The sequence below is a fragment of the Loxodonta africana genome, chromosome 5 (assembly GCF_030014295.1).
Source record: "Loxodonta africana isolate mLoxAfr1 chromosome 5, mLoxAfr1.hap2, whole genome shotgun sequence".
Classification (NCBI taxonomy): domain Eukaryota; kingdom Metazoa; phylum Chordata; class Mammalia; order Proboscidea; family Elephantidae; genus Loxodonta; species Loxodonta africana.
Window position 1 is genome coordinate 26,443,247 of NC_087346.1, and position 11,942 is coordinate 26,455,188.

An 11,942-nucleotide genomic window follows, 5' to 3' on the forward strand; every position below is an offset into this window, starting at 1 on the left:
CACCAGCTCAACCCACTCTCCTTACACTCCAGGTCACATCCCACTGAGACAGGAAGGAGTAAAAGAGGACAACAGAACTGGCTTCTGCCCTGAAGTTCATGTTTTCTGGGTAGTTTTTGTATGTGCTCATTCTGTCTTTTCTACCTCTGGAATACTAACTTTTGACTGCTTTAATTCATGTTATCTGGAATCTCCTGAAAGTTTTGCTAAACTTTGGGATCCCTCTGTTATTTCTTTTTCTTTTCTTAATTTTTTTATTGTGCATTAAGTGAAAGTTTATCATTTAAGTCAGACTCTCATACAAAAACTTACACACACATTGTTATATGACCCCTACTTGCTCTTCCTGAAACGTGACCACACACTCCTTCTCTCCACTCAGTATTTCCTGTGCCCATTCAACCCGCTCCTGTCCTCCTCCGCCTTCTCATCTCACCTCCAGACAGGACCTGCCCAAATAGTCTCATGTGTCTACTTGAGCTAAGAAGCACACTCCTCACCAGTATCATTTTATGTCTTATAGTCCAGCCTAATCTTTGAAGAGTTGGCGTCAGGAACGATTTTAGTTTTGGGCTAACAAAGAATCCGGAGGCCATGACCTCTGGGGTCCCTCCAGTCTCAGTCAGACCATTAAGTTTGGTCTTTTTACTAGACTTTGAGGTCTGCATCCCACTTTTCTCCTGCACCACCAGGGATTCTCTGTTGTGTTCCCTGTCAGGGCAGTCATTGCTGGTAGCCAGGCATCATCTAATTCTTCTGATCTCAGGCTGACGGAGTCTCTGGTTTATGTGGCCGTTTCTTTACCCCTTCTGTTATTTCTTAACAAGAGTAGTTCTGACTCATTGGCTCTTACTGTGAGCCTCCTATTTTAATTTTTTCTTTTTTTAATCTTTTTTATATGGGTAACTGCTGCCCAGCTGGATCCAACTTTACCTGGCTACAAAGGAATGAAGTCTGCGAAGAGTGATGACAATTAGTACTACCAGAATAAAGTATAACACATTATTAGTTAAAATATAGTGTTGAGGGAATAGGATGACAGTCATTCCCCTATTCCTCATGGTCACAGAGAAGAGTAGACTTCATTCCACTGACCTGGAGAGGACACACCTGGAACAACTTGGAAGTAGAAGTTCTCTCTAAACTGGCCACAATCTTGCATTGAAGTGCCAAAAGCACAAGACACTAAATAAAACGATATGAGGAAACCGGAATATTTAAATTGTGTGAGAAGGCAATATTGACTTAAATGCCATTCTCTCAGATAGTAGGTAATACATATGAGGAGACCCCCACAAGCACCACCACCAACACCCCTACCAACAACAAATACACACACACACACAAACATATATATTAAACGTATGGAGACACAACTTGGACAATTTCTGCTCAGTGAATGTGGATTTAAAGGCTGCTAACTCTTGATACTGTTGCAGCTGATTTGTCCTGCACAGGAATGAAAGCCAGATGTTCTAAGGTTCCTGCTTCCTACATTAGATACCACAAATCTTTCTGTACACGCTACCTGGCCGACAATGCTGTTGTTGTTTTTTGTTGCTGTCAAAGTGATTCTACCTCATGGCAACCCCATGAGTGCAGAGCTGAACTACTCCATAGGGTTTTCAGGAGCACATCACTAGACCTGTCTTCCAAGGCACTTCTGGATGGGTTCAAACCACCTACCTTTCAGCTAATAGTGTTAAAATAGATTATGCCATTCACTTAATTCTGGGATTGTAATTTTGCTGTGGTAACTTCCATAGTGGAGTTGTGGTTTTTTTGTATGATTTATTGACCCCTTAGAGAACTGAACTAAGGAGAGATTTGAATTAATTTAACTTTGAAGAAGCTAAAGAAGCTACAGAAATTCCTGTGAAAAGACACCCCAGGATACAGCTGTGGCTACAGGAACCCAGGAATCTGAGAGAGACTGGCGGAGACTGAGCCAATGGTATAAAATTGAGAATGAAGTAATTTGGACTTTAGTTTCTATGGGCTTTCATTTGTAAGAGGATTAAGAAGTTTGATAAAGAGAAAAGTCTCAAAGTGTTCCTATTTGGTATAGTTTTATGTTGCTAAATTTTTTGCACTCATTACATAAAGTCTGCTGAGCTATTTTGGACAACATGACTGGACATACTTAGTCATAAGAAATCAGATAGGGAATGCATGTTCAGTTTAGGGTGCTGTATGGTGCCCTGTTCTGACTCGTTGTTAGTCTTTTGTTGGGCAAAAAGTGAAATTCCTACCAGCAATTTCCAAAAGGACTTAAGTGTGGAAGGAAGCAGGGTTCAGGATAGGAACACAGTAGCCCTTTGAGTATACATGTTTCCCTGCGGAGAGGGACAGCCAATCCTGCCTTCCTTCTGACTTGCTTGTTAAGCCCAGTGAGATAGGACATTGTTTTCAAACCTTCCTTCATATACATGCTGCCTTCACATCAGCCTGTCATTCATATGATGGCTGACCTAATGTTTTTCTTTAAATACTGAGTGTATTTTTAAAACAATATTCTGCTCACGATAAGCAATGTGTTAAGTGTGTTAGTTATACACATACAGATAAAAATACATAATTAGGTACTAAAAAAAAAAGCTTATCAACATACCACCTAAAATGAACTCACATAATGAAATAAAAAAAAAAAATTTTTTAATACACACTGCAATATGCTAATAAAAAGCTGGCAAAGGTTGGGAGGGATGCTTGCTACTCCATGCTTTGGGTTTACATTCCAATCCTGTTGAAGGAAAACAGGATTCTTTCTCACTCTATCCCAAGCAAAAAAGAGAAAATGCCACAGCTCACGTCTCTCCAGGACTTCTAAGCTTCCAAGTACATCTGCCCTGGACAGTTCAGCATGCAGGCTTACACCCAGATAAAGGGTGGACAGAGGTGAAGACGAATAAGGTAATCTGCCCATTTTACCTGTGACCACATGGGCTGCTCAGTTCACATCAGAAGAAAGGGCAAATCCTATTTCTGCCTTACGTATAAGCCTCATTCTTCTACCCAGGGAATCCCCTCATTTGGGTAATAACGTAGACATTATATTTCAATCCCCTTTGTTTCCTGTGTCTATTTCTCAAACTGGTTAAAACCTATAGAGTACAAGGATTGGCATTATGTGTTAAGCCCAAATTCAAACACATCATTTGGATACAAACACAAAAAAAACAAGAGAAGAAAAAGTTGACTGAGGAAAAGGAATATTTCTATCCTACAGCAGGACATTAACATTTAATGACAGCTTATAATGGGGGAAAAAAAGTGTCTTTTAAAAAGTAAATGCAACTCATATTCAAATATTATAGGGACACGTTATTACTTCTCCAACTTGGGGTGCAATTCATGTGACTGTCTTCTTTAAGCTAAGTCTGGGCACACTGGAGCAGGGGGACCCTTCCGTCTCGTAGTAACTGAAAAGCAATGAGATAATAGTGGAAAGAATATTGGCTTTGAAGTCAGCCTGGGGGTGGATTTTGGATGATTGAAGCAGAAAAATAATTTAACCTTCCTGAATCTCAGGTTTTCCATCTGTAAAATGGGGATAATAACACTTACACAGTTGTCGTGAGGATTGAAAACACAGGTAATGAACAAATTCGATGTGTGACTCCCTCCCTGTTCACAAGTTGAATTAAAAGGGTTCTCTCACCCTTAAGAGCATTTTCTCATGGTTTTGCTTTATGGCTCTCCACTGGAATTCACCGGGCATCAGCAGTTATAAATCTTCATTGTGGATCCAGTTCTTTTCCTCTCTCTGCACTATTCTTCCTCCATGGGTCTGAATTGAGGCTTTAAGGTGACAGTTGCTTTCATTTGAGGACTCCTCATTTAGGAATGAGACTTCATTATTTCCTTTGCCTCATGGTTAACCCCATATTTCCAAGACCACAGCCAAGACTATGACCTAAGCACCCCAACACTCCCTCCAACTCCAACTTCCATTCATTTAGAGGCACCGAGCTGAACAGGTGAAAAGCACCTAATTAGTGCCTGGCACACAGTGGATGATCAATGTACATGAATTTCCTTTTTCATCCTTGCAGCTGTGGACTGGACAGACAGTTCTTTACAGTGCTGTACTGGCTATTATGACTGTGAACACAGTGATCCAATAACTGTATGTTAGACATGAAATAGTTTGGACATTGCAGCCTCAATCCTCCAAACCACTAACATCTGCATTTAGTAAAACTGCCATTTCAGAAGGAAACACACATCCGTGTCTAGCCATCCACTGGCTATGTCCATATCTAGGTCGTTTTGAAACACGTTTGAGATCTTTCCCTTGCATGGAAATGGAGTCTGGGTGGTCCAGCTTCCGCCTGGAGACCTATTCTGGCATAGATAACATGCAAACACAATAAACATCTTTCTCTGACAGAAGTTCTTTTGTGTAAATATGCTTGCGGAGCACAATGGTGCAGATAAATGTAGATGAAAATGGACTTTGAACAAATAAATCAAACTGTATTACATTTCTCTAGCATCAAAATAGGTCAGATGGTAAGAGTACAAAAATAAGTGAAATGGTAACATAAAATGACTTGTGTAATCAGAGGGCCAATTCTGACATTTTTCTCTCTAGGCCTTTTCTAACAGTCTTGTTGCTAGGGCTACAATGTTTTTGCCAGATTGGAAGAGGACTGTCAACTCTAATAGAGATTAAGTCGCTTGCCTAACTAGATTTTTTTTCTTTTTTTAAAATAAGCATTAGTGAATACTTCCGACTTTGAAAGAATGGAAAGATCTCTAAAGATCTGTTCTTAGTAAGTATAACTAATAACATTTGAAATTTAGTAGATGAGTTTCATTCTATAGTTATTCCAACACAAACTTTTATCATGGTCACACTGAACAAAATAATGCAAAGCAGAATTTCATATATTTAATGAAAAATAAATTGTCAAATGAAGCCAAAAATTAATTCCTCAGAGATTTTAAGTAACTGAGGTTACTTAATGAACAAATCTTATTAGTTAGAAAACTACATTTCATACCTGTTCACAAATTCATACCTGATTTACTCTTTAGAGAGCACAAGCAGGGTGTAGGATTAAGTCCTCTGTCTTTTGGTTCCTTACATCCATTTGTCAAAGTCATCCGAGGATGGAATACCTAAAAACCCAGAAACCAAACCCACTGCTGTTGAGTTGATTTTGACTCATAGCAACCCTATAGGACAGAGGAGAAATGTCCGATAGAGTTGCCAAGGAGTGCCTGGCAGATTCGAACTGCAGACCTCTTGGATAGCAGCCGTAGCACTCAACCACTATACCACTAGGGTTTGGAGAGTGTAAATATGAAGTAATCCAATAAAATAAGTTCAAAATTTGTAAAGCACACTAGAGGAACACCAATTTGTTCTAGAAACTCAGCTTCTAAAAGGATATAAAAATTAAGAGCCATTGGGAAAAGCTGGGGAAACACTCTTTTTGATAGGCTTCTCAGGGAGTCAGAAGAGGATTTTCCTTGGCTGTGGACCAGTTACTTACCCATTGACCCCACAATTCCGCTTCTGACTAAAGCGTGACACATGCGCAAAGACACGTTCTTCAGCATTATTTTGGAAAAGCGAGAAAGGTAAGGTGACTTGAGTGCCATCAAGAGGGGATTCATTAAATAAATTAATGGAATACTACAGAACAGTCTTAGAAAGACAGATACATGCAAATTTATACTGAAAACATATATTAATTGAAAATATCAAGTTGGGAAATTACATCTTTTGTATGAACTTATTTATATGTATCTGTAAATATATAATACATAAATGTTTCCATGTAGAAGCATGCATAAGAAACTGTTGTTATAGTTTGCTGCTGTGGAATCAACCCCCAAATCATGGCAACCCCATGCACAATGGAAAGAAAGGCTGCTCGGTCCTGTGTCATCTCCATGATCAAGTTGTGGATCAGACTATCGCGTTAATTCAGTGAAGAGAGAAAGGCAGAAGGTGAAATTTTAATTTTCACATTAAACTCCACTGTAATATTTGGATACTTTTTATCATAAAAATTGGAAATGTTTATCACAAAAATAGTTATAAAAAAGGTTAAAAGTACTAAATACGTCACTGTATAGTATTAAATGAAAAACGAGGCACAGGGAGGATATATTTAACAAGATCCAATAAAACATATTTATGTGTATCTGTGCCCATTCCAAAGAAAGATGATCCAACAGAATGTGAAAATTATCAAACAATATCATGAAAAACATGCAAGTAAAATTTTGTCAATGAAAATTAAAAAATGGCTGCAGCATTACATCAAAAAGGAACTGCCAGAAATTCAAGCCGGATTCAGAAGAGGGTGTGGAAAGGGGGATGTCATTGCTGATGTCAGATGGATCTTGGCTGAAAGCAGTGAATGCCAGAAGGGTGTTTACTTGTATATTATTGACTATTCAAAGGTATTCGACCGTGTGGGTCCTAACTAATTATGGATAACGTTGCAAAGAATGGAAATCCCAGAATAATTAGTTGTGCTCATGAGGAACCTTTACATAGACCAAGAGGCAGTCGTTTGAACAGAGCAAGGGGATACCGCATGGTTTAAAATCAGGAAAGTTCTGCCTCAGGGTTGTATCTTTCACAACACCTATTCAAGCTATATGCTGAGAAAATAATTCGAGAAGCTGGACTATATGAAGAACATGGCCTCAGGATTGGAAGAAAACTCATCAACAACCTTCGATATGCGAATGATGCAAACTTGCCTGCAGAAAGCAAAGAGAACCTGAAGCACGTACTTACGAAGATCAAAGACTACAGCCTTCAGTATGGGTTACACCTTAACATAAAGAAAATACAAATCCTCGCAACTAGACCAATAAGCAGCATCATGATAAAGGGGCAAAAGATTGAAGTTGTCAAGGATTTCATTTCACTTGGATCCACAATCAATGCCCATGGAAGCAGCAGTCAAGAAATCAAATGACATATTGCATTGGGGAAATTTGCTGCAAAAGACCTCTTTACAGTGTTAAAAAACAAAGATGTCATTTTGAAGACTAAGGTGCACCTGACCCAAGCCATGTGCAGAAGCAGCTTGGGGGAGCGTCTGACCTCCTCAGACTCTGCAAGTGGGAAGGGCTACCAACATCAACAGTGCAAGGCTGATTCCTATGAGGTGGGGGTCAGAAATGCCTCCTTTCTCTGCCATCTTTACCAGTTTTGACACCAACCATTCCTCCCACAGCACTCTGTACTGGGTTTGATAAGTCACTGCAATGGCCACACAGAACTCACAGTCAATTTTCACAATTATGGGATTTATTAGGGAAGTAACAGTTACAATTCAGGCTCAGGACAGTCAAGATACAGTTCTTGCATCAGGATAGCCTCTTCCTAGCTGTACTCACAGGCACACCTGTCCTGGGCCCTCAGTCTCTGCCCAAAGGCACTCAACTTGCTCACTTCATGGGCCAGAAAGCTCACTATGCTGTCTCCTGCTGCCGGGGTCTCTGCTGCTGGGTATCTCCTTCCTTAGTAGTAGGCTCCTCTTCACTGTTCTGAAATTGGGTCTTTTAAGGCAAAACTGATGAGCCCACTTCGTAGGGCACAATTACCCTATCACACAATCACCTGGCTGGGAGTCACAAGACCATGGCTAGAAAGGCCATACACAAAAGTAACTAATTGTACCACACCGTGGTCTCTTCAGTTGTCTCATATACATGAGAAAGCTGGACAGTGAATAGGGAAGACCAGAGAAGAATTGATGCCTTTGAATTATGGTGTTGGTGAAGAATATTGAATATACCATGGACTGCCAGAGAATGAACAAATCTGTCTTGGAAGAAGTATGGCCAGGATGCTCCTTAGATGTGAGGATGGCGAGACTTTGTCTTATATACTTTGGGCATGTTATCAGGAGGGACTAGTCTCTGGAGAAGGACATTGTGCTTGGTAAAGTAGTGGGTTAGTGAAAGGGAGGAATACTCTCAAGGAGATGGGCTGACACAGTAGCTACAACAGTGGGCTCAAACCTAGCAAACATGTGAGGATGGTGCAGGATCAGGCACTGTTTTATTCTGGATGGCACCTGGCAACAACATATACATATATATATGTTGTTCTTGTTATTAGGTACTGTGGAGTCGGTTCTGACTCATAGCAACTGTGTGTATCACAGAACGAAACACTGCCGGTCCTGCACCATCGTCACAATCATTATTATACATGATACCATTGTTGCAGCCACTGTCTCAATCCATCTTGTTGAGAGTCTTCCTCCTTTTCACTGACCCTCTACTTTACCACGCAGGATGTCCTTCTCCAAGTCTGATCCCTCCTGACAACATGTCCAAAATACGAAAGATGCAGTCTCACCATCCTTCCTTCTAAGGAGCGTTCTGGTTGTACTTCTTGCAAGATAGATTGGTGTGTGTGCGTATGTATATATATATACATACGCACACACACCTACATTATATGCTTAGTATATATATATTTGTATAGAAAAATGTTTTGAAGACTATGCTAAGCCATTAAAAGTGATTACTTTTTCATTTATATACTATTATTTAAAATTTTACAGTATTTATTATATATTTAATAAAAGCAATATATAAATATTTGAACGTTTTTTTAAAAAATCTCAGTGAATAGAAAAGCAGACATCAGTTAAACATAAACACAGCCTAAATAATTCAAGGCCAGAGAGTCCTATCACAAATAAAAGTTCTCTGTTACTCTGGAGGCCGATGTATGATATATATAAATGAGTAACAATAAAGATCAGATGCTAACAAAAAAAAAAAAAAATGTTTATAATAAAGTACTTTTAAATTAGAATGACTACCAGCAGAAAAAAAAACAAGAAAGAAGATACAGACCCATCTCATGAGATAAGTAAAAATTTATTTGGATTTAAATACACTTATTTGGACTAAATTTTCTCTTAAAAATAGCACTTTTTTTAAAATAAATGATACTTTCTTTAGAACAGAACAACTCTGAATTAACCTAGAAATCAACAAAATTTTTAAGTGAAATAAAAATTATTTGGCAATGCGGAATGTATGAAAAACCACTTCAAGTATGAGAGCAACAGTGTGTTTGAGTCTATTTATATTCCAGTAACAGCAATGTCAACCTGTATCCGAAGGAGAAAATTGACAACTGTTGATTGAATATTCTTACATAAATATATTAGGAAATTTAACTTTATTGGAAATTAGATTTGTCAGAGGAGCAAGGAGTCCTATTACTCAGTTTGTACTACCTGTCCTATTCCCAACTGACTGAACTCACGGATGATTCACCTACTTATCTTTTATTCCAGTGGAAAGGTCTACCAGTTGTAAATCTACCCTCTTTATTATGACTGTCCTTTATGGATTCACAGTATCATTGAGGTGGGAGGAAACTTACAAGTCATTTAATTCAAACTTCCATCAGAAAAGGAAAGTGTACAACCTCCTTATGATATGTATGAACATTTTCAGGAAGACAAAGAGAGCTCAATATTAAATATTGGCAATTACCACTGTTTCCCAACAATCATTGCTATAAAATTCTACTTTATAACTGAGCAAATAAATCTTGTATAGTTTCCAATCAGTTCTGGTTCTGTCCTAGAATGCCAAAGAAAATGAATCCTATCCTTGCCCAACATGATCATCCCAACACTTGACAGTACCTACAGTCACCACCCATCAGCCAGTTGAAGACTGCATGTTACTATGGTACTGAACAGTTTTCATTGGAGCTTCCAGACTAAGACTAAGTAGGAAGAAAGGTCTGTGATCTACTTCCAAAAATCAACCAAGGAGAACCCCATGGATTACAATGATCAGATTTACATTTGATGGTGAGGAAATGGCGCAGACCAGGTGGCATTTCATTCCATCGTGTATAGGATCACCATGAGTCGGAAGCCAACACAATGGCAGCTAACAGCAATAATCACACTATCCACGCTTACACCTTAAGTCTTCAATTTTACAGATATTACCAGTTAATGTTCTGCATGTGGCAGTTTTTCCAAACTCCTCATCAGCCCTGCTACCTTTTCTGCACGTGTTCTAATAGTCAATGTTCTCTAAAAATGTAGGACCTCCTACAGTCAAATGCACAGACTAAAAAACCATATTAACATTACAAAATATAGGATAGCCAAGATTGTCCAAACAACTCCCAGCTATACGAAAAAGTAACAGAGTCTGCTCTGTCTAAACATTGGTGTGTTGTAGTACTCAGTCTTCAGCATTTGTCTCTTTGCTGTCTTTTTCTGCAGGTGAGTTTAGGCTCTGATGATTCACAAATTTCTAGCTCCTCAGTTTTTGAACCCCAAACTCATTAAATATTCAACTGTCCACTTGACATACATCTCCTTTCAACTTCAATCAAAAATTTTATTCAAAACGGAATACTTGTTTCTTCCCTCCAGTATGCCCATACCAAGTGTTCTCTGTTGATGATACCACCATTCACCTGATTGCCACGCCAAAAATTTAGGTGGCATCTTTGATTCCTCTTTCTCATACCTACATCCCATCCATCAGTAAGTGCCATCAGCAACCTCTCCTAACCACCTCCACCATTACTACACTCATCCAAACATTCACTGTCTCTCTCCTTGACGGCTTCAATAGCTTCCTAACTAGTCTCCATGCTTCCATAGTTGCCCACGCTTGGGGGGAGAGGAGGAAGTTGGTAATAGAGTAGAATGTGAGTGGGTCTGGAAGACAGGCTTACCTGATTTTGAATCCCAGCACCACCATTTATTTAAAGAAAGGCCTTGGTAAGTACCTTGAATTCTCTGAGCCTCCATTTCCTAAATGGTGAATCAGTACTTTTAAAAAGTAACTCAGATTGCTCTTGTGTGAATTAAATAATTCACATAAAGTGCCTAGCAAATAATAGATGCTAAGAGTGTTTTTTCCAATATCTTCATATTTTTATAATTTTCAAATTATCTCGATGCTAGCCTCCATAGAGCTGAATATTATAATCAAAAAAGTAAAAAAAAAAATCATCTTAATATGAACATCACAGCATTAGTGACATCTGGTGGAAAACATAAAAGTTACAACGTAGCATTACTACAGATATTCAGATTTTTCATGTTTAGTAATCAAAATAAATTTTAGATACTAAGCAACCAAATGAAAACAAAAAAAAAAAAAACCAAACCCATTGCTATCGAGCCAATTTCGACTCATAGAGGCCCTACAAGACAGAGTAGAACTACCCCAGAGGATTTCCAAGGAGAACTTACTTGGTGGATTTGAACTGCCGACCTTTTAGTTAACAGCTGAACTTTTAACAACTACGACACCAGGGTTTCCAAATGAAAACATAAACGTGAAGAAAAAAATGTCTATGAGGATATCTTATTGTGCTAATATTTTATGGGTGGTCTTTATTCTAAAAATATATGGGAGGTTAATAAACATAAGAAACTTAAAAAAACAAACCAAACCCATTGCCATCCAGACGATTCTGACTCATAGCGACCCTAGAGGGCAGGGTGCAACTGCCCCATAGAGTTTCCAAGGAGCACCTGGTGGATTCAAACTTCTGGTTAGCAGCCGTAGCTCTTAACCACTATGCCACCAGGGTTTATGTAAGAAACTTAGGTACACTCTAATAATAAAAAGAATAAACGTTTATCAAGCGTTCGACTTTAGTGAAAAGAAGATATAGAGATGCAGATATAGAGCAGTTACGCTGTGCTGAGTCTCTTTTTACACAATTGTATGGCATTTTTTTTTTATGGCATAGAATTCCCATGCTTTGCATTCTTACATACTTTGGACATGTTGTTAGGAGGGATGGACCCCGGAGAAGGACACCATGCATGGCAGAGTACAGGGTCAGCAGAAAAGAGGAAGACCCTTAAGGAGGTGGATTGACACAGTGGCTACAACAATGAGTTCAAGCATAACAACGATTGTAAGGATGGCTCAGGACAGGGCAGTGT